The 19,922-nt window shown below is 36.5% G+C and overlaps 1 protein-coding gene across 5 annotated transcripts in view; it reads left to right on the top strand.

The window, feature by feature from the left end:
• LOC145662942 (tolloid-like protein 1) overlaps positions 1-19,922 on the top strand; it is a 964,318-nt gene that overhangs the window by 788,372 nt on the left and 156,024 nt on the right. The gene's annotated exons all lie outside the window — the stretch shown is intronic.

The following is a 19,922-nucleotide window of genomic DNA, read 5'->3' as shown; positions in this document are numbered from 1 at the left end:
TGAGTTGATTCAAGTGGGCGGTAACTGCCTTCGTGGTCATTTATTTATTTTATTTTTTTTCTCTATCTTTCTATTTGAGAGATTACAAGAGATGGGAGAGGCAATTTAGTTTCTAAGTTGAAACAAAAGTACTCTTCTGATTTAATCTGATGCACTTTTCATTCTCTTCTGCACCACAATTAACTTCATTGTCAGAGTCCACGAATAGTTATGTCGGCCAGAGGATACTTTTAGTTAGATGGTATGTGGCCAGCATATTAAACTCCCATGGTAAAGCATATTGAACTCCCATGCTCTTTTAATATAAGTGCGAGGGTCGTCCAGAAAATAAAGAACGATTGGGTATTTCTCAACAAAACAAAGAATATCTAACACTCTATTTTTACGTAATTGGTATTGTTATTGGGAGACTTATCATAACGAGACACAAATTTTTCAATGCCGATCTTATGCTCATCTACCGCCAATTACTTAAGTCTCGGCTTTTTTAAATACGTTTCTGCTTTTTTAAATACGTTATCACTTTGAAAAGGTATTCCCCCGAGAAACTACTTCATTAGTGGGAAAATTAGAAAAATAACTAAGCGTCAAGTAGAGACTGTAAGGATAATGGTCATAAACGTCCCACTTGAAACGTTGTAATTCGGCATTGCATCTGCCATTCCAACAATTGTCATTGAAGCGAACGTGACCGCAAGAAGAATGAGATACTCAGCTCAGAGTTAAGTAGGGAGGGAAACTAACTGGTACGGACGCAGTCGTCATGGTGAGAAGTCTCCGAAGGACGTAATGTACAATTATTCTTTACATTCTGGCAGTAACACTCGAAATAATTACCTCAAGATATTTAAGAAATATTGAAAAAATATTCTTTTACTACAGGTAGAATCAAGCCTAAAACCAGGCACAGCAGATTCCTGCACACTAACCATTTACCGACATAAAAGCACTACACCTTACTTTTAAGCGTTAACAGTGGCGTATTTAAGGAGGAACCTTCCGAGCTTAATCCACCCCGAAATTTTATTTACTATTTTAAAGTAAATAAAATATCTTGCAGAATCGTCACATTTCCAGGAATAAAGTTAGCGAAGTCCTCCCCGAAACAAAATCGTAAATACGCCACTGAGCGTAAGATTATAATACACAATTCAGTGCTTCCTGAAAGTTCAAACTGTGCATAGGTTTTACCAAAAGAAACCATCTGAGGTATATCTCAGTATATACCTCATATATTATTTATTTCGCTTCATTGTATTCCTACTTAATTAGTTATAAATTTTAGATTTTTCGTGTAGCCTATGTTATCCAGCAGATTGCATCTATTCTCATGACAATTACTTCTTCACTTACAGCTCACAGATGACGAGAAGAACCCTAGAACAGGGGCAGCGTGGAAAGATCAACGACACGGTCTAGTCCATTTTCGGTTTTTGAGGTGTGGTCTATACTTAGATGTCGTCTGCTACTCCGGGTAGTCATCTGTGTGCTATTCCGTAGTGTCATTTGAAATCCCCGTGCGAAAAGTGGTCGAGCCCATACCTACGTCACACTACTTCTGCTAGGGTTCTTCTCATCTGTGAGCTGTACATCCTTACTCAATATATTATATATGCACAATATATATTGCTATAGCGGACTTCTAGCAATGAATTAAAAAGTAATGAATTAAATATTTTTAAAAAAATCAACGGTATAAACATGGGTGCTTAATTACCCTTGATGAAATTCTGTGTACGCTACTGGGAGTTTGTCACTCTTCCCTCACCTAATCTTCTTGATGAATACAGTAGAGTTAACGCCTGAATAGCATTCTTCGCTAACCCAGTGTTCATTACGAGTAATGATGATTAAGCAGATAATCATTACATGATGCTCGTGAAACAAAAAAATCTCCAGCTGACACTCGCACTTGTACGCACAAACTATCATGCAGATGGCAGTAACACAATGTTGACATAACTTTGTGTAAAATTCATTTCGAATCAGCTAAGTGATAATGTCTGTCCCTGTTTAATATTAAATTATGCTTGGTTACGGTATTGATCGAACCTCACATTCGATACTCACTTCTACATAAAATATTTGATTAATTTTAACAAATGCTCCCAGTTCACTACGAATTAAATTGGCATTTTAGGACGTAACATTGAAGTTCATTATTGCTACGAAATCCGAATAATACAATATGGTATTTATGTTAAGTTTCACGTACTGTAATATTTTCTGTATTATTAGGAAGCATCTAAAGCGGTGATTCTCAACGTGAGGGTAAATGCTCTGGTCTGGGAGCGTTCCCTCTTCCAAAGAGAGCAGTGGATCAAAAAGGGACGGTAGGCTTTTCTCGAGGGTGTTTGAGATTTCATGACCTGTTATTATAGGAGCTAGCTTGTTTACCAGCGGGGGCTGAGGTAAAGGGGAAAAAATTTCAACAATTTTTCTGCCTGACTCTTGCAATACTCCCTTACCCTCCTTCTATAAGTCAGCGTTGCCAGGGTTAAAAAATTGTCACATGAATGTCATTCTGAAGAGAGTGTGAGTTGGTTATTTGCTGTGTGCTGTTGTGGTTGCGGTTTTGTTGCTTATTATTCATTTGACAATGGCTTCACGGCGTAAGAGAGGGCAAACTATACACAGCGAAGCTAGAGAAGTAATAAGGAATGCCATAGTGCAGTGCGACGAAGAAGCGAGGGAGAAAAAACTGAAGCATTTGTTACCACAGCCTAATTTGCGTGTGTCCACATATACAGGGATCTTCGATAGGGATTACATAATTGCATAAACTCTTTGAATTAAGTGAGTATTAGCTGATTTTTTTGACAACGCACTGGCAACCCTGCCCAGGACCGTCGAGTGACCGTTTCTTGGTGACGGGGTGGGGAACCTGCCAATCAACTCTGAATTCCTCAGCTTCGCATTAAAGCCAGCTCCCTATAATACATCTTTTTCATATTTTTTGGACAAAGCCATTATGTTTTTTACAAATTATCAAAAGACTTCTTACAAATAATAATAATGATTCCTCAAGGCTAATTTTAAAGATTAAAGCCTATTTCTGGTTCTTACTTGTTAGACTGCTCCGTTAAGGGCCTTTATTCAGTACCAGTCTTTTCAAAAATTGCGGAGCGCAAAGCAACGCGAAACACAAAAATCAATTATCTTAAACTAAAACCTTAGATTTTGCGTTGCGTTTATGCAAATCGATGCGGAATAAGGCTCCAAGCAGAGTTTCTGCCAGGATATCAAAATCGGAGGGTGTTCAAAATCTTTAGGGCTATGCTGGTGCTCGACTTTTAGAAAACTTATATTATTATTTTTACCTTTCCCGTATTATGCTACAACTCTGCAATAACCCAAAGATGACACCTATGCACTGCACTCCTAACATCAACAAAACAGAAAATGTTGAATATACCTTCTTTTCGTTTCTTTTTTTATTATTTTGCCTGAATATCCATTAGAATCAATAGTCCTGGGCCCAGCCTATACCCCCGTAAAAATTTTTAGGTCCGGAGAGTTTGATTGCTGGAATGAGTTATACAGTGACCAAATATAATTAAAATTTTAGGTAGACATCTGGTATCCTGTTCATTCTCTCTGGTCAGCCATTTTCCAAAATGGCCGCCGCTCATATGTAAATATCTATATATCTCGTGAACCAAGGTACTTAGAAAGGTGATTTTGGTGTCAAAGTATATGTTTTCGAGGTCGCTGAATTCAAATATGACATCATCGGTAATGTCACTTAGAAAACTTACTAGCTAGCAACACTGTTGTCTTTAACGGCCAACTATAAAAAGCTACTGATGCATATTGCACAAGGATGTAACGTGTCCCTTCCAAGACTACAGTAAACCAATTTTTGCTGGTAGTTGACATCAAAGAAAAACAGATTTTAGAAATTAATATAAGAAAAAGTGGCTTTAAATTCAACATGGCGGCCAATATGGCGGCTAGTGACCAGGCCACCAAGCAATGGAATTGTTCAAATGCCTGTAAGGCAGTCACTTATTGGTCTAAAGAGTTCAAACAAGAAGCAGGATGTACAGGAAAGGACAGACGTTCCAAGCGTTTACGGTTTAGGTCCAGGGAACGAAGCGTATTCTCAGCGGGGGCGACAGAATTAAAAAATGCACACATTTTCAATGAAAAACAGAGCTTTGACCCATTGTTTCCAGCCAACTATACCTACAAGGATGTACCTACAAAAAATGTCCTACAAGATGTTACTTGGAAATCTCCCGTAAGATTCCATTTATTGTATGTCCGTACTGTGCATAACTACGTGAGGACAAGGGAGCAAACTCCTGTTTTTTGTTAATTCTTTCGTTTCCGGCGCTATAACCCAGTATGGGCCAGATAAAATTAAAATTTACTATAGCCTGTAAAATCGTGTTGGCGCAGAGAGTTTGATTGCTGGAATGAGTTATTCAGTGACCAAATAAAATAAAATCCTAGGTAGACATCTAATATACCGTTGATTCCATCTTGGCAACCATTTTCAATATGGCGGTTGGTATAACACCCACCAGATTATCATTGGAGCCACTTACACTTGCTGAATGATTTTAAAAAATCCTGCTTTTTTGGATTTGTTTAATCATATGAAATTATTTTCAAACTAATTTTAAATATAGTACACTGTTTTTGGAAATTAATACTACCAAGAAAGACACCGTAAGGGCGAATACGAATCAAATATTTTAGTTTATGTAGGTAAAGAGCGAATGATAATACTGGATGTAAAATTCTATAATTTATAAGAAATAGTAAAAATCGTGTGTACAAAATATTTCGCTGGATACAAATATATTTCTAACGTATAATTATGATAGTTTTATTCATTATGAATCTTTGTATAATGTAGTTTTTATGTTATCTCTGTCATTAAGCAGTTTGTTTGCTTATCAAAATTTTCACTTTGCACTTATTATTTGTTATTACATTGTGCACTATTACACTTGCAGTAAGCCATACACTTGTAAAATACACTTCTAGAAGGACATCGATAATGGTTACACAACTTGCATCCACATTTTCGAATCACATCATTTAACAACGGGTTCATGAATTTTATTGGTCGCAAAACACCATTCAATTCAGTCCATACAAAAGTATACGGATCCAGTTCCGGAAACGATGTTTCTAATATGGTAAGATCTTTTCTAATTGAATAATAGGCAAGGAGAATGTGACCTTGGATTGACTTTGAAGTTGGTTGTAACTTTGCAAGCGGAACATTCCTTATATATTCTTCATATCTTAACTCGTTAAAAGTTGAGCATTTTGTGTTAGGTTTCCAAAGGCGCACTAGGTATTTCTTAAAATCAGAGCTTCCGATTGTGTTGGCCTCTGTCTCTACAAACTTCTGTAAATTCATTGTAGGTTCCGCACGCATAGCACCTTTCTTGGTTCCAATTTTGCTAACTTCATCATTGCCTGTGAGTATGTGAGCTTTTATAAGATTGTTGCAGAAAAGTGAACCAAATTTGGAGAATAGCGTGTGAAGTGAAGAGGTAAGAAACGTCGTTTTTCGCCAGTTCCATAGCTTACCCAAAGTTCTTGCAAACTTAAGAACAAAAGCTTCTCGACAAAGCGAAGAAGGAATGCAACAACATAGGCGTCATTTTAAAGAACAACAACTCTCTTCTTTCCGTGAATTATTGCCCAGTATGTGTGAAGTACAATACGCAGGTCCGCTTCTTCCACGTTACTGTTAAAATCTTGTACAATTGAGGTTTCATGATTAGAGATTTGGGTTGCTTGTAGCTCATCACCATCATTAAGAATTCTAAAAATAATTACAGTAGGACCCTTAGCCGTATTGATGAGTCTTGTAACATGAAATCTCGCGCAAACATTTGCAGTTTTATCTTATTTTCTGTTGACGCCCAGAACTTATCTAATTGAGTAGGAATAAGGGTTGAAGAAGAATGTTTTGGTAATCGTTTTATTCTGGGGGGGGGGGGTCGATTGGAGTTGGCTTTCTAGCTCCGATACCAAAACATATTTTTGTAGTTTCATTGTTGCGTCTTCTTCGAAAAGTGCGTTTGTGTCGAACAGGTCATGCGAAAGAATATCTTGCATAGGCACACTTCGCTCTTTCGCTACATCAATGTCTCTCTGAGCTTGAGCTAACTGCTTGTTGGATATGGTATCAACATCCCCAACTTTGGAAGCATGTGCTCTTGAAGCAAACAAAGTGGGCAAACTGGCGCGAGATATAGTGTCAGTGAGTTTTTTTTTATTTTTTTTTATTTTTTAGTACAAATCTCTCCTCTTCACTTGGTTGTAATTCTCTTCTCCTTACGCCAAAACATTTAACAAGCGACGTGCAATTTCTTCGTCCACGTACTGACTAGTTAGAAAGTTATCCAGCTGTAGTGGACGCTGCTAGTAATCAAATGGATTGCCTTGCTGAATCACAAAATCTAGCAGACGCTTAACTAGCACACCAAAATTTTCACCTCTTTTCTCGATCAAGTCACGATGAAGTACAGTTTCTTGGTGATGCATTAAACGAGAATTTGTCAGTTCTCTAAATACGTTGGTTATTTCCAGAATTTCCCAGAATTTCATGATATACCAACTGTCATTAGCAACGTATTCTACTTTTCTTGTTTGCCCAACAATCCCTTTCGAGCTTGTTTGGGATCTTTGGATAGTCTGCTCAAGTTTCATATCCGGAGAGACTGCATTGAAAGAACCGTTCTTGTCTTTCACGACGAAGTGTCCATCTTTAAATTTGCTGTAAAGATACGGCAATTTCATTTCTAGGTTTCTGGCCATTTCCAGGTACCACGAAGCATATCGCAGATAATTGGTGCAATCGAACTCGTGAAACACTGGCAACAGTTGTTTAACAGTGGTGGGTCTGAATATGATCTCTTTCTCTTTAGGCATTTTGACACGATTTTGCTAGATCTATCTGCGTTTGGAAAACTTTTTTGTCGTGCTTTGCCCAGAAGACTTGCCATTGAAGAGTTCGTATAACTTGTGAAACGATATGCATACCTTGAAGAGAATGGACATAATGTGTTCCATGAAGCACAGTCTGTATTGTTTTATTTCCAAGAATTTCACATTCAATCATAGCCTCTTCCATTGCACTTCCAATCAAGAAATTACAGGCACAACGTAATGCGATTTTGCCATGTGGAAAGTGTCCATCATGGGATATTTATCCTGAAACTCCAGAGGACAAGAGAGTATTATGTCCGCCACAGTCCGAAAAACTGCTTCATCACAAGATACCGGAAGAATAGGTTGATCTTGAAGCTGTCCACGAATATGTTACGTACAGGTCGGCTGCAAAAAAATTTTCTTCACTTTCCAGGTCAGCAACTCGACAAAATACTTCGTCTTGGAAATGGCTAGCTGCAGCTAGAAAGGAGTTTGCACGTGCTGACTCACAAATTCTGTATTTTTTCCCTCACAATCTCTCCCACATTTCTTCTAGTTGCCACGGTTGCGCATATGGCGCACGGTAATAGGTACGGCGAAACAACACTGCTAGGTTCTGAATGTTCTCGTTTTCCTGAGCAAAGCGATGGTTTCCGTCTTGGAAATAACGAACATCCTCTCTCTTCCACAGCCCTTTCAGTTACTTCAGTTTCATTTGCTTTTCAAATAGCATGTACATTTTTTTTAATGTATATGTCTTGTAACAAGCGTTGCCACTGTGGTACACTATTTTCTCTGCATTATTTGCTTTTATACGTTTGCTTACGTCGTCATCACAAATTTCAGCAACTTCTCTTAGTCTTTTAATCCCAGCAGCTGAACTGGTCAATCGTTCCGACGTATTTCGCTGAAAAATTACGCATCTGCTGCTGACGAAGGGTTCTTCCATGCGTTGACGACTAAGTTGAACTCCTGGGGCAATACTTATTGCAGAATTATCAGTCATCCTTGTTTCTTATCTGAAATATGAAAAGAAGTTTCACTTGTTAATTTTATATAGTTTTTGTGGCATGTAAGTGCACATTCATGGTATGAATATGGTCTAACATATATGTCTTAGACCCCCTGCAAACCCGTTCATCTCAAAAGATATAATGGAATACAATAAAGATAAGTTGCTTCCTCATCTCAGACAACTATAGACAGTATGGACAAAGTAGGAATTGAATCTTATGACATTTTTCAGGGAACATTTTAGTGTTTACTGTGCGTTATATGCATAATTATCTAGAGCAAATCCCTATTTTTCATAAAAATGCCTGCCCCGCCCCAGCCCATCTTCCCCCCTGACAATACGCTTCGTTTCCTGGACCTAAACCGTAAACGCTTGGCACGACTGTCCTTTCCTGTACATCCTGCTTCTTGTTTGAACTCTTTAGACCAATAAGTGATTGCCTTACAGGCATTTGAACAATTCCATTGCTTGGTGGCCTGGTCACTAGCCGCCATATTGGCCGCCATGTTGAATTTAAAGCCACTTTTTCTTATATTAATTTCTAAAATCTGTTTTTCTTTGATGTCAACTACCAGCAAAAATTGGTTTTCTGTAGTCTTGGAAGGGACACGTTACATCCTTGTGCAATATGCACAGTAGCTTTTTATAGTTGGCCGTTAAAGACAACAGTGTTGCTGGCTAGTACTTTTCTAAGTGACATTACCGATGATGTCATATTTGAATTCAGCGACCCCGAAAACATATACTTTGACACCAAAATCACCTTTCTAAGTACCTTGGTTCACGAGATATATAGATATTTACATATGAGCGGCGGCCATTTTGGAAAATGGCTGCCCAGAGAGAATGAACAGGATACCAGATGTCTACCTAAAATTTTAATTATATTTGGTCACTGTATAACTCATTCCAGCAATCAAACTCTCCGGACCTAAACATTTTTACGGGGGTATAGGCTGGGCCCTAGACTACAAGGTAAATTGTAATATTAACGAATTAATTCACTTGCCTGATGTTGAACTAAAATCCGTCGTAGTTTTCGTGATTAATGTATGCATACACTCTTAAAAATTTCCTTGCTCAGAAATGAAAAAAATCATGTTTAAAACAAAATAAGTATTTTTTACTCATATTTGAGACAAAATGTCTCATTATTTTGAAGTGTGTTTTCATTTGTGAGCTCAAGGCAAATTTTCAGGTTCCCATTTACGAAATTTTCTCATTTCTTAAAAATGAGAATTAAATAGTACACCATTTGCAATATAATAGATGACTACCAAATAACGGTAAGAATCGTACCGAAATAATATTACTATATTTTACTAGGGTGTACTATTGCTAGGGCTTAATTACTATACAAGAAACGAGATAAAAAATTTTAGTTGTAGCAGAGTGCGAATGGATATGATTACGCAGTACGGTGATGCGGATAAGGTAGCGTATGAACACACCATACCATTACGAGAATCGAGGAAGTAAACAGCATGTGGAAATAAACATTTAGACTTGATCCGACAAGATTCATGAAACCTGTGTTCTATTAAAATTAATATTGTAATGTAAGTTCTTGTAGTTTAATGGAGGAACACTATTGTAGTAATTAAACCGAGTAAGTAAGAGCTAAGGTAGGATCAATTACTGTAAATACCTTTTTGTTACGTAACAATAAGTAGAATGGGGAAGCATACCAATGTTTTACACCCTTTCACATTTGTTATAAGGTGCAAAATAGCTTATGTATGGAAAGAAAGAACACAAGTCATCTGTGTACTTAGAAACAGCGTTGAAAAAAGTGTAATTTGTTATGGAATTGTAATGCAAGGGTACTTTGTACTGATCACCTAGCATAGATGGGCGCCTCCTTCCTGACCAATAATCTTTTTAATGACATACGTTTCCAGATTATTTGTGACATATAGTCACTGTGCGAATTGAATATTTCGTGCAGATTCAGTATACAAATCCATACAAAAATTCTAGCACTTCTTTCTGAATTCACTTTCTGTACTTTCAGCAATCATTTTTCAGGTGTGCACTTGCATTCCCCTCCAACCTGTGCTAGATGACCACTAAAAGCACGAATGCTATCTAAGGAAGCCAGGGCAGGAGTGCAGCAGGGGGCCCGCCCATGGGTGCGTTCGTAGGAAGCAGGCGCGTCAAAGATGGTGGTTATACGCGTAAAGGAAGATTCTGGAAAGCCACTGTTGTTACAATGCAAAGATACATTATCTTCCCTTATAATTACAACATAAACCTTCTATTGTCGCTAATATTACTTAACTTCTGTCACAAATACATCCTGCTATAAATACGTCGCTCCGAAATGAAGAAGTTAATTGTAATCCGATTTCGTAACTATTTATAAGTTGTTATGATGTCTAACCATAAAGAAAACAATTCGAATTTCATTCATTCATTTGTAGAATTACACATGCGCACGTCTAGATTTTCGTAGTTGCTACATTTATTTTCCTCACCCGATGTATTAGGGTTATATTAGTTAATATACCTAAATCAACTTACTAGCTGAACTCCAAGCAGACTCTGAATATCATAAAAGTACATCCTTTTTAGTACAGAGCTAATAAGACACGAAATAATCACGTGACTAACACTTGATTAATGAATTCTCTCTCAATACCGCCCTACATGTTTACCATAAGTAATTTAGATGTGTATGACAATTCACATATATAGCACATAAATAACTTTTATGTGCTATATTAAATAAAACATATATAATATAGCACATAAAAAACTTCACATTGTTTTTGTTCTTTTAATTTTGGAACGATAAAAATATTTATTTGGTTTTAAAGAATAGGCGAATTTATTAAATAATAATAATAATAATAATAATAATAATAATAATAATAATAATAATAATAATAATAATATGAGAGACAGGAAGAAGAAGATTTTTAATATCTCATATGATAAATGAGTTTAAAATTATTTGTAAAACTTTCTACCATTTAGAGTGGTATTATCGATTTTTGTCCATATTTATTACATCAGCATACAAGAGAAATTTACTGTAGGAAGTTATAAAAAAAAAAGAGGAAATGAAATTGATAAAGTAGGTTAAAGGACCGGAGTTTAATTTCATTAATTACTGGTTAGACTGTGTTTTGTTATCGACTAGTCAGTCGTTAAAGTCTACTGCCTGAGTAGTTGGGAGGGAAACTTAAGAATACTAACTGCAGAACAGGAAATGAAAGAGAAGAAGTTTAGTGAGGAAACTATTGATTAGATGGGTCTGTTGGTGAGTGAATTAATGACAGTCAAATGGCCTTGGTTCGACTCTCTCAAAAAGTTTTAGAAGACTGATGATCTACTTGAAGTCATGACTCAGGGTCACTTCAACTACTTGCAGACCATAATACATAACTTAGCTTTCTCTCCTTTTTTTAAGGGTTTCTGTCTGGTGTACAAAGTTTCATTTCAGTTTCCAATTTCTCCGATTTACGAGTTCATAAAATTCGTGAAGGTCGTCAATATGTGTTAGAAATACAGGTTTAATCCAAAACATTTTATTTTATTTCTTTCAGGAAGGTTGGTTAATTTGCTACTGAATTTTAATCAATTTAAGAGTACTTCTACTAAGTGAATGGGGAAAATATAAAGATAGAGCATTCATTGCTAAGTGAGATTCAATTTTTATTTTGTTGTAATTGAATTTTTATTCTGCCTTCTCTGTAGCCGAATACTTATCTCATCTTTGACGCGAATGATTCTCCGCAGAGAAGGTTTGTCAGGGAAGTCACGCTGGTAAAAGTTTTATTGCTTAAAAGTAAGGTAAGAAAGATTATTTAATGTATTAGTTGCTGTTTAATACGATAAGAAAGTTTTCTTGTTTTAATTTCAAGCCAGAAAACTTCAACTTTTACCGAGGTGACTTCTCTCACGTGCCGCCTCTGATTTTCAGTTCGAGTTTCGGTGGAGACATAATCTTTTAGATGTTGACCCATTATAGTGAGAAACTACTTAATTTAAGAAGTAGGTAATTACCAAGCAAGAATCTAGAAATAATAATATTGAAACATATTATGGCGTTTGAAGGCGGAACTCAGAGTTTCCTTTCAACACTGATAACGAATGAGACGGATGAGAGGGTTGAGGTGTTGCCATGTCTTTGTACACATTTACGTTAGTTTATACGCGAAAGAATCGATTGTCCTAGCCTATACGCCATCGATTGTGTCCTACATTTTAATTTTGTGGTAAACGATTCGTGGCTTCATAACTACATATCATTAATATCCTGGAGCATAACTATGTTAATATGCAGCAACACTGTATATAGACCTGATGATGTTTCACAGTATCGTGATTTCTGCTCCACCAGATTGTCTATAAGAGTAAGTGGCGACTTGTAACAAAGCGGTAGACATATACATGGGCGTCTCTGGCGGGGGGGACGGGGGGGACGCGTCCCCCCCAATATTTTGAAGTGACACAATCTAAAATTCCACTGAGATACTAGCAGTTAGATCATTTCCTTTGATGTCCCCTCCAAATTTTACATGCCAGAGACGCCAATGGACATATATGTAGTGTTTGGAATGCCATTACGAGTAATCATCACAAAGTTTTCTGCTGTTTTCTTTCTCCTATCATTTAAGTACATTCCCCTTCTTGTTTAAAAACACATTAGGATAATTTTTTGCTGTTCTATATACAGTCTATTCTCTTTCATTATTACTCTTAAGCGTTTATTATCGGCCTGCCTTTAGTCTTCAGAAAATAACCGTAAAATTAAGATTTCATCATTTTCTTTACTTATCATCACAAATGATTTTAAGAAGTTACTTCATTATATAAAAAATGTGTACGGAAATGTCTTGAGTAACGCGGTTTTGGGCTGCGGTGGCTTTGATAGAGGGCTTACCTGTGATGCATTGGGCCCCTGGTTTGTTCCCAACTCCCGCCACGAGGGGTTTGTGATAGACGAACATCATGTTGATGGGTTTGCTTGTGGTTCTTCCGTTTCTTCTCATTTTATCACGTCACCATTATCATGCATCTCATTATTACCGTCTCCATTAGCCTCGGTGTATAATTGTGGGACATAAAAATCAAAACAACACTATTTTCAAGAACATTAGCTTTGTTCTAACGTGGATATTATTGTCACACATTTTTAATTTACGAATTGGCAATTATATAGGTTTTCCAATTAATTTTTAGTGGCCAAATTAAAACAGTAAATAGCACTATGAATATATAGATGAAAATACTGTATTGATCCAATTGAGTGTCGACTTGTGAATTGACGACCCTTACGTACTACGATTGAAGAATGGAAGCACGTTGGCCCAGTGGTAGAGCATCAACCTCTAGTGCAAAAGGTCCCTGGTTCGACTCCAGGTCATGCGAGTTTGTGGTAGACAACACGGTGTTCGTGAATTTTTCTGTTTTCCTTCGACATTCTCATTCCATCAATTTCTTTCGTAATAACTCACTTTCATTAATCATCCGTCTTCCTTTAGTCTACAAGTCTTAACTGTCAGTGGGAAAGAGTTCTTTATTTATTTATTATTTAAGAAATACTTTAATTTAGCATTTTTCTATGCTTAAAAGGATTTTTGCATCCTTTAGTTTTACATATTTGATAGTCAACATCCTATAAAATCCTCTTAAACATTCTATTTCCATATGCAGATGAAATTATTGGAGATTGTCAATGCGGATTTTGGCGAATTCGATCAACTATCAACCAGATATTTACCATTGGACGAATACTGGAAAAGAAATGGGAATACAATGCAAAAGGCCTACGATTTGATTAGTAGGGAAACATTGTACAACTTCCTTACAGAATTTAGAATGCCGAAAAAGCTATGAATCCCAAAGTTAAGGCCAAGTAACAAAATTCTTGTCCACAAGCTTCCAAGACGAGAATGGCCTAAACAAGGAGGTGCGTTGTCGCCATTATTATTCAACTTTGTTCTGGACTACGCTATAAAGAAAATCAAAAACAGCAACCACGACCTAGAGTTGAATGGTATTCACCAAGTTATGGCATATGCTGATGACGTAAATAGGTATAATAGACGATGATAGAATAATAGAAACAAATTCAGAGATCTTATTAAACACTTTCAGGGACATGGGTTTGGAAGTAAATGCAGAGAAAACTAAATATATATGAAGGTTCGTCGAGATCGTAATACTGCAAATTATGGATGCGTTAAAATATCAAATAATATTTCCGACAAAGTAGATACTTTCAAATATCTAGGAGCAATGTTAACAGAGCAAAACCATATCCATGAAGAAATTTAATGATGATTGAAAGCAAGAAATTCGTAAGAAATTTGAAGCTTAAAACATATAAAACGATAATAATGTCTGTTGTGCTATATGGTTGCGAAACATGGTCGCTTACTCAGAAGGAAGAACATAGACTGAAAGTACTTGAGAACAAGATCCTGAGACGAATATTCAGACCCACGAAGAACGGAAATGAAATATGACGGAAACGTCATAACGAGGAACTGCATAATTTATATCGTTTACCAAACATTGTTAGGGTCATCAAGTCTAGGAGGCTCAGGTGGGCAGGTCATGTAGCGAGAATGGAAGAAGGTAGGAATGCTTTCAAAGTTTTGACTGGAAATCCAATCGGAAAACCTCCATTAGGAAGACCTAGACGCAGATTGGAGGACAATATTAAAATGGATGTCGCAGAAATAGGAATACAAAGTAGAAACTGATTCAGTTGGCTAAGAACACAAGCCAGTAGAAGCTTTTGTAAATATGGCATTCAAACTCCAATTCCATAGCCCATAGAGTTAGTTAGTTATTTAGTTAGTTGTTACTGCATCCTAAACTTTTTGTGATAAACTAATTCAATTAAACATATTATTAATATACCTCGAATAAAGTAGTTTTGCAACGTGCGAAGTTTCTTGGAACCAATTAACCACATTATGCAAAGTATTCTTTCTCTAAAAATCAAGGAATTCTTTTGTTATATTCTACGTTTCTATTAACTTCTACACAGAGTTATTCCCCAAATTATTACACTGATTTCAAACGTAGAAAAATCAATACTTTCGTGTCAATATAATGTTTATTCAATTATCTTCACTCCAATGCTTGTTCCACAGGCTTTTATTCTAAGCATCATTGAGAGAACTCGTAACAGACGCTTAACTTTAATAATGATAGAAGTTTTGTATTACGTGTTTCTGTTGTGATAACGGGGAGGAGGAAAAGCGAATGAAAAGGTTTTTGGAATGAAACTAGTTTCCTAAACATGACTTCAAAACACAAAAATATTGTAATGTATTTGAAACAGTTGAAGAAAGTTCTGAAAGGTTAAAAGAATATTTAATAATAGTGATTGTCTTCGTTTCTTGTTCTAAAATGTTTTAATTATTGTTTTGCTTGTTTAAGCATTTTTGTTGAGAAACAGTTACCATTGCAAAGACAAAAATAGAAAGTGGTTTGAATTGAAGAAATTTTCTTTCTAAAACTTTTTCTCCAGCGCTTTCTCACTTGCAGTCCGTGACTCTACCTTTCGCAGTCCGAGCTAGTTGAAGTTCCGAAGGGTCGAACCAAGGACATTCCACAGTTCCCAATTCGGCATCACCTAATCGATAGTCGCCGTACATAAACTCTCTCTTTTTTCTCTTTTCTTATACTTCTTTTCTTATTCTTCCCTCCCTTCCGCTCTCATAGCCCTATTTCAAAGAGAACTCCCTGCGCGCTCTCCCAGCCAATCATAAACCTTTTCTATCTTCCACAACCTACTAACATTTCATAATATCCCAGTTGAAAATAGCTATATGGTGGTATCACCAACATCAAAATCGACAGGAGGTTTAGTTAATGAGCTTCATTTTGCTTACGTCAGTTGAAGACTCTCACACAAAGGGGGGAAGGGCGGTGAGAACAAGGAAAGAACCACAATTCACCCTGCTGCTGTTGGTAACATGCTTTTGCATTCGATAATGCAATTATGGTACCTGCATTGTAATTTAAGATAACCTTCATGCATAAAGGAAGAGCCATCTATTGGGATCGTATGTGCCTTTGATGTTAATCCCAGGCAATAAGCAAACTTCTAGCGGAATTACGTGCAGAGACAAACTCTTAAAGACTCTATCCATACATATTTTTAGTTAGCTTGATCCTTCAGTTAACATTTCATTATATTTACATTCGTTAAAATATTTAATGACTCATAAAGGTAACATTTTCTTTGTTGAAGTACAGTATAACTAGAAGAAACAAACACGTTTCAATTAAAAGCCCGGTATTACACAATAAAAATGAATAAGATGAAGACGTAAAGCGTAGTCGGAAAGGCGTTTAACTCCCAACTGGGCAGACTGAGTTCAATATCGTTAGGGGAAGAGATTTTTTCGTTCTGTCACCGTCTCAATGCGCTTCAGAGATTATTCCCGTCTCTTTTAAAAGATATGTACCTGGGGCAACCTGGGGGAGTAAATAGGGCCAGAGAGCGGTGTTTCGTACATCTCTATGAGTATCGAAGTCAAGACTGTGGAGCCTTTACCTTCACACACAGCTTTTAAACCTTCATTGTCTGTCCTGAAAGAGAAGGAGACTTTTCTTTACTTTACAATATAGAGATGATCAGTGGCGTATTTATGGGGTGGTTATCGGGCTCAAGCTCCCCCCCCCCCGAAATAATTTCATTATTATTTTTTCGCATTATACGTACAACACAAATGCTTCTTACTGGTTCTCAAGCCCCTCCCCCGAAACAAGATAGTAAATACACCACTGGAGATTATCATTAATAATATAAATTTTTATTGTGAGCAAACGTTTCCAGTGAAGGAGACTTCAAATTTGAACGTATTTTACCTTAAACTGAAGGTTCATATCTTGTAAAGGGTGAAAAAGGGCTGAAACTTCAAGAAACAAACTTCAACTGAACAAGATAAGATTATACATATTTACAATCTATTTACTGCTGTACAAGCCACATACCTTCTTTTTCGTTTGGTGTTTGACAGAAATAATATATTATGTGAGACTTGCTCTTCATAACTTTCTGGTGTTTTGAAAGAAATATTCTTGTCCAAAATCTGAACCATAAATTCGACCTGATATTTGAGACAGTCTCCGTTGTAAGACATCTTTCTGTCTCGCGTTTAAAAACATTCCCATGACAAAACGATACAGAAAGTTAGTCCGTTTGTATCCGACCGATTTCGACAGCGCTGTTTTCACCTGTATAGTTGAGCCAGAACCATGAGCGTCGTAATCAATGTTGCATCTCAGCTTGCAGGTGCTTGCGTCTCATGGTGCTAGTGAAATGACACCAAAAGTGAGCCATATTAGAAAGGCTCTTTCCGCACATATTTTTCATACACACGAATAGTGAAACAGAATCGAGAACATTGTTTAACCATCGGAGGCACAATAGTCAAAAATATCGTGGAGGCAAACACAAAGAACCGTTCGAAGTTACTAGCGAAAGGGTCACCTGAGGTGCCTCGTGAAATACGTCAGTTCGCAAACCAGGAGACTCCACCATCCCAACGCGATTAAATCTGTTGAAATCCACTGTAAGCCAGGTATTTCACCATCGTTTTGACCTGTGGTGCATACGTAAGGGTCAGGTTAACAATCTCCTCCCATACCACATTGTTGAAACTAAGGCAAATCGCCAAAAAAGTGTACGAAAGACATTTGGCAATGTCGAAATGGAAGAAGGTTGTTTCATTGGACGAGGCCTATATTTATCTCATGCGAAATGTTAATATGTGCACAATTATTTGCCATGCCATCTTTTGCAACAGACATCCAGAGCTTTGCCTCCAGTGACGAGTTTTCCGCAAAGAATCATGATTGTTGCTAAATACAGTTACAAGGGGAAATTGTAGATTTGAAAGGTAAACAAAACGTGAAAGGTGAATGCTATCTACTTCCAGGAATCCATCATGATTCCAATCTATCCCTTGTTTGTATGGAGGCAGCAAAAACCAGGTGAGAATCCATATGGACAAAGTGTCTAATCATACCACCAGATCATCCCTCGTGGATAAACAAGACATCAACCAGGAAACGAGAATCCATGTTAGTTCCTTCCATGATATTTCTTTAAAAGAAAAGGTATGATGCCATTCCATAGATTTCTGCGCATTTGGACTGCTGAAACAATATCTATAGCATATCCTCACTGGCCTATAGAAAACATATTAAAAGGAATTGGATGAAATTCATATGACTCTAAGCTGTTATGTAATAGCCTAGTCTATAATGATGGAGGTCCGATAGAACACAACCGTGGAGTGTACAGCTTTCCATAGGGTAAGTACACTTTGCTAATAATCGATAGGATATAAACGGATAATCCTTCTCTCTTCTTCCTTATATTATTATAGAAGAGGGGAACAATTAAATCCTGTACACGTCACACCTTCTATTTAACCTACTGTTTGAGGTAAAAAAAAATAGCAGCGTTTTTAGTTTGTAATTTGCCAAGTGTGTTTGTGTCTTACGGACATGAAAGAAGCAATTAGAGGAACAAAATGTTACATATACTAGAAACATTAACACACTATGTTCGCAGATTTACAAGCCCAAAGAGTATTTGCAGCAAAGATTAGTAAAGCAACTGACCACTGTTACAGCACTAACATCATTAATACGCAGTTTTTAATCAATAATCCATCAGTATAGTCTGTAATTTTATAGTCCTCGTTGATGCCACTCCTACTAATTGAGGCGTTATTTAAGTTATACCAATGTACACTATCCTACTACAGTATCAGCTACACGAATGTATAATCCGCACTGCTTATACTTTGTTCTACTGTGGAGGGAGAATTTTGCATTCTACGAGTATACACATGAAAATATAATAATGCACGTGCAACGTATAAATTTTTATAAAATATTTTCATGAAGAAAATCAGGGCGTTATGTGTCGTTTTGCAAGGAAACGAAATTAAAATCTATAGTTCAACTTGCCACAGTTATACAATTTAAACACGAAGATGCGAACGATAAATATCCTGAAACAGTTGACGGAAACAAGTTAATAAAGAAACACAAAAATACCAAAAAATACTGCTGTACTACGTGTATTTAAGGTGAGCCGAAGATATTTCAATAAAACGGTAAAACATTGATCGGTAATTATTATACGGTGTTGTTAATATAATCCTAGTTAAGGTGATAGAAGGGATAATATATTTCGTTAGTTTTATTTAAGTTTGCAAATTCTAGTTTTACGTTCTACGTTATTATAAGATTATTGGTGGAGTAAGAATGTCTGAGAACTCCAAGAAACCCCATAAACATGTATGGATTTTATAAATCGCCAATCTAGTGTTAGTAAAATTTAACTGGGCCAATATTAGATTGAGTTCCCTAAGAAGCCAATATTTGCAGATTAGTATATAAACTATAACAATACCACTATTATCCAAGCACTCGCAATCTGAGAAAGCTTATCATTCAATTGAGTACGTTCCTTAATTATCTAGTTAAGCTTAAGCGTCCTTACAAAACATAAATACAATTATTACTAACAAGACATTTATTGCACGATACTTCCATAATCCACATAAGAGTTTACATTACCAATTGTGATCCAAGTAAGCCTCAAGATACGTACCAGTATTAACATATTAAAGATTCCACCTAAAGAGAACATACAAGAGATTCCTAAAATTCATTATGCATCTTGATTGTTTGCACAGAATCTATTCTGACAACTAATACTCCATATAGAGGCATGTGCAAGTATTCTGTAACACATTGTGTCCGTAATTATTCCGAACAACATGGTGTTCTTAACTAGAATGCACACGGACTGGGATTGAATCAGGGATCACGGACTCCTCTCACTAAAGGTGAGTGCTTTGTCCAGGATATTGTGTTCTTTAAGCTTAAAAGAAATAATGTTCAATATATTTGTTATATAAGAAATATTTTACGTAAGTATTGTGGCTCAATAAATTACAGTACTAACTTTAAATTTACCAGTTACCTCGAAAATAGTTAAATCTAAACC

Source organism: Thermobia domestica, chromosome 10, assembly GCF_964235325.1.
Source record: "Thermobia domestica chromosome 10, izTheDome1.hap1.1, whole genome shotgun sequence".
Classification (NCBI taxonomy): domain Eukaryota; kingdom Metazoa; phylum Arthropoda; class Insecta; order Zygentoma; family Lepismatidae; genus Thermobia; species Thermobia domestica.
This window is presented reverse-complemented; position numbering and strand designations above follow the sequence as displayed.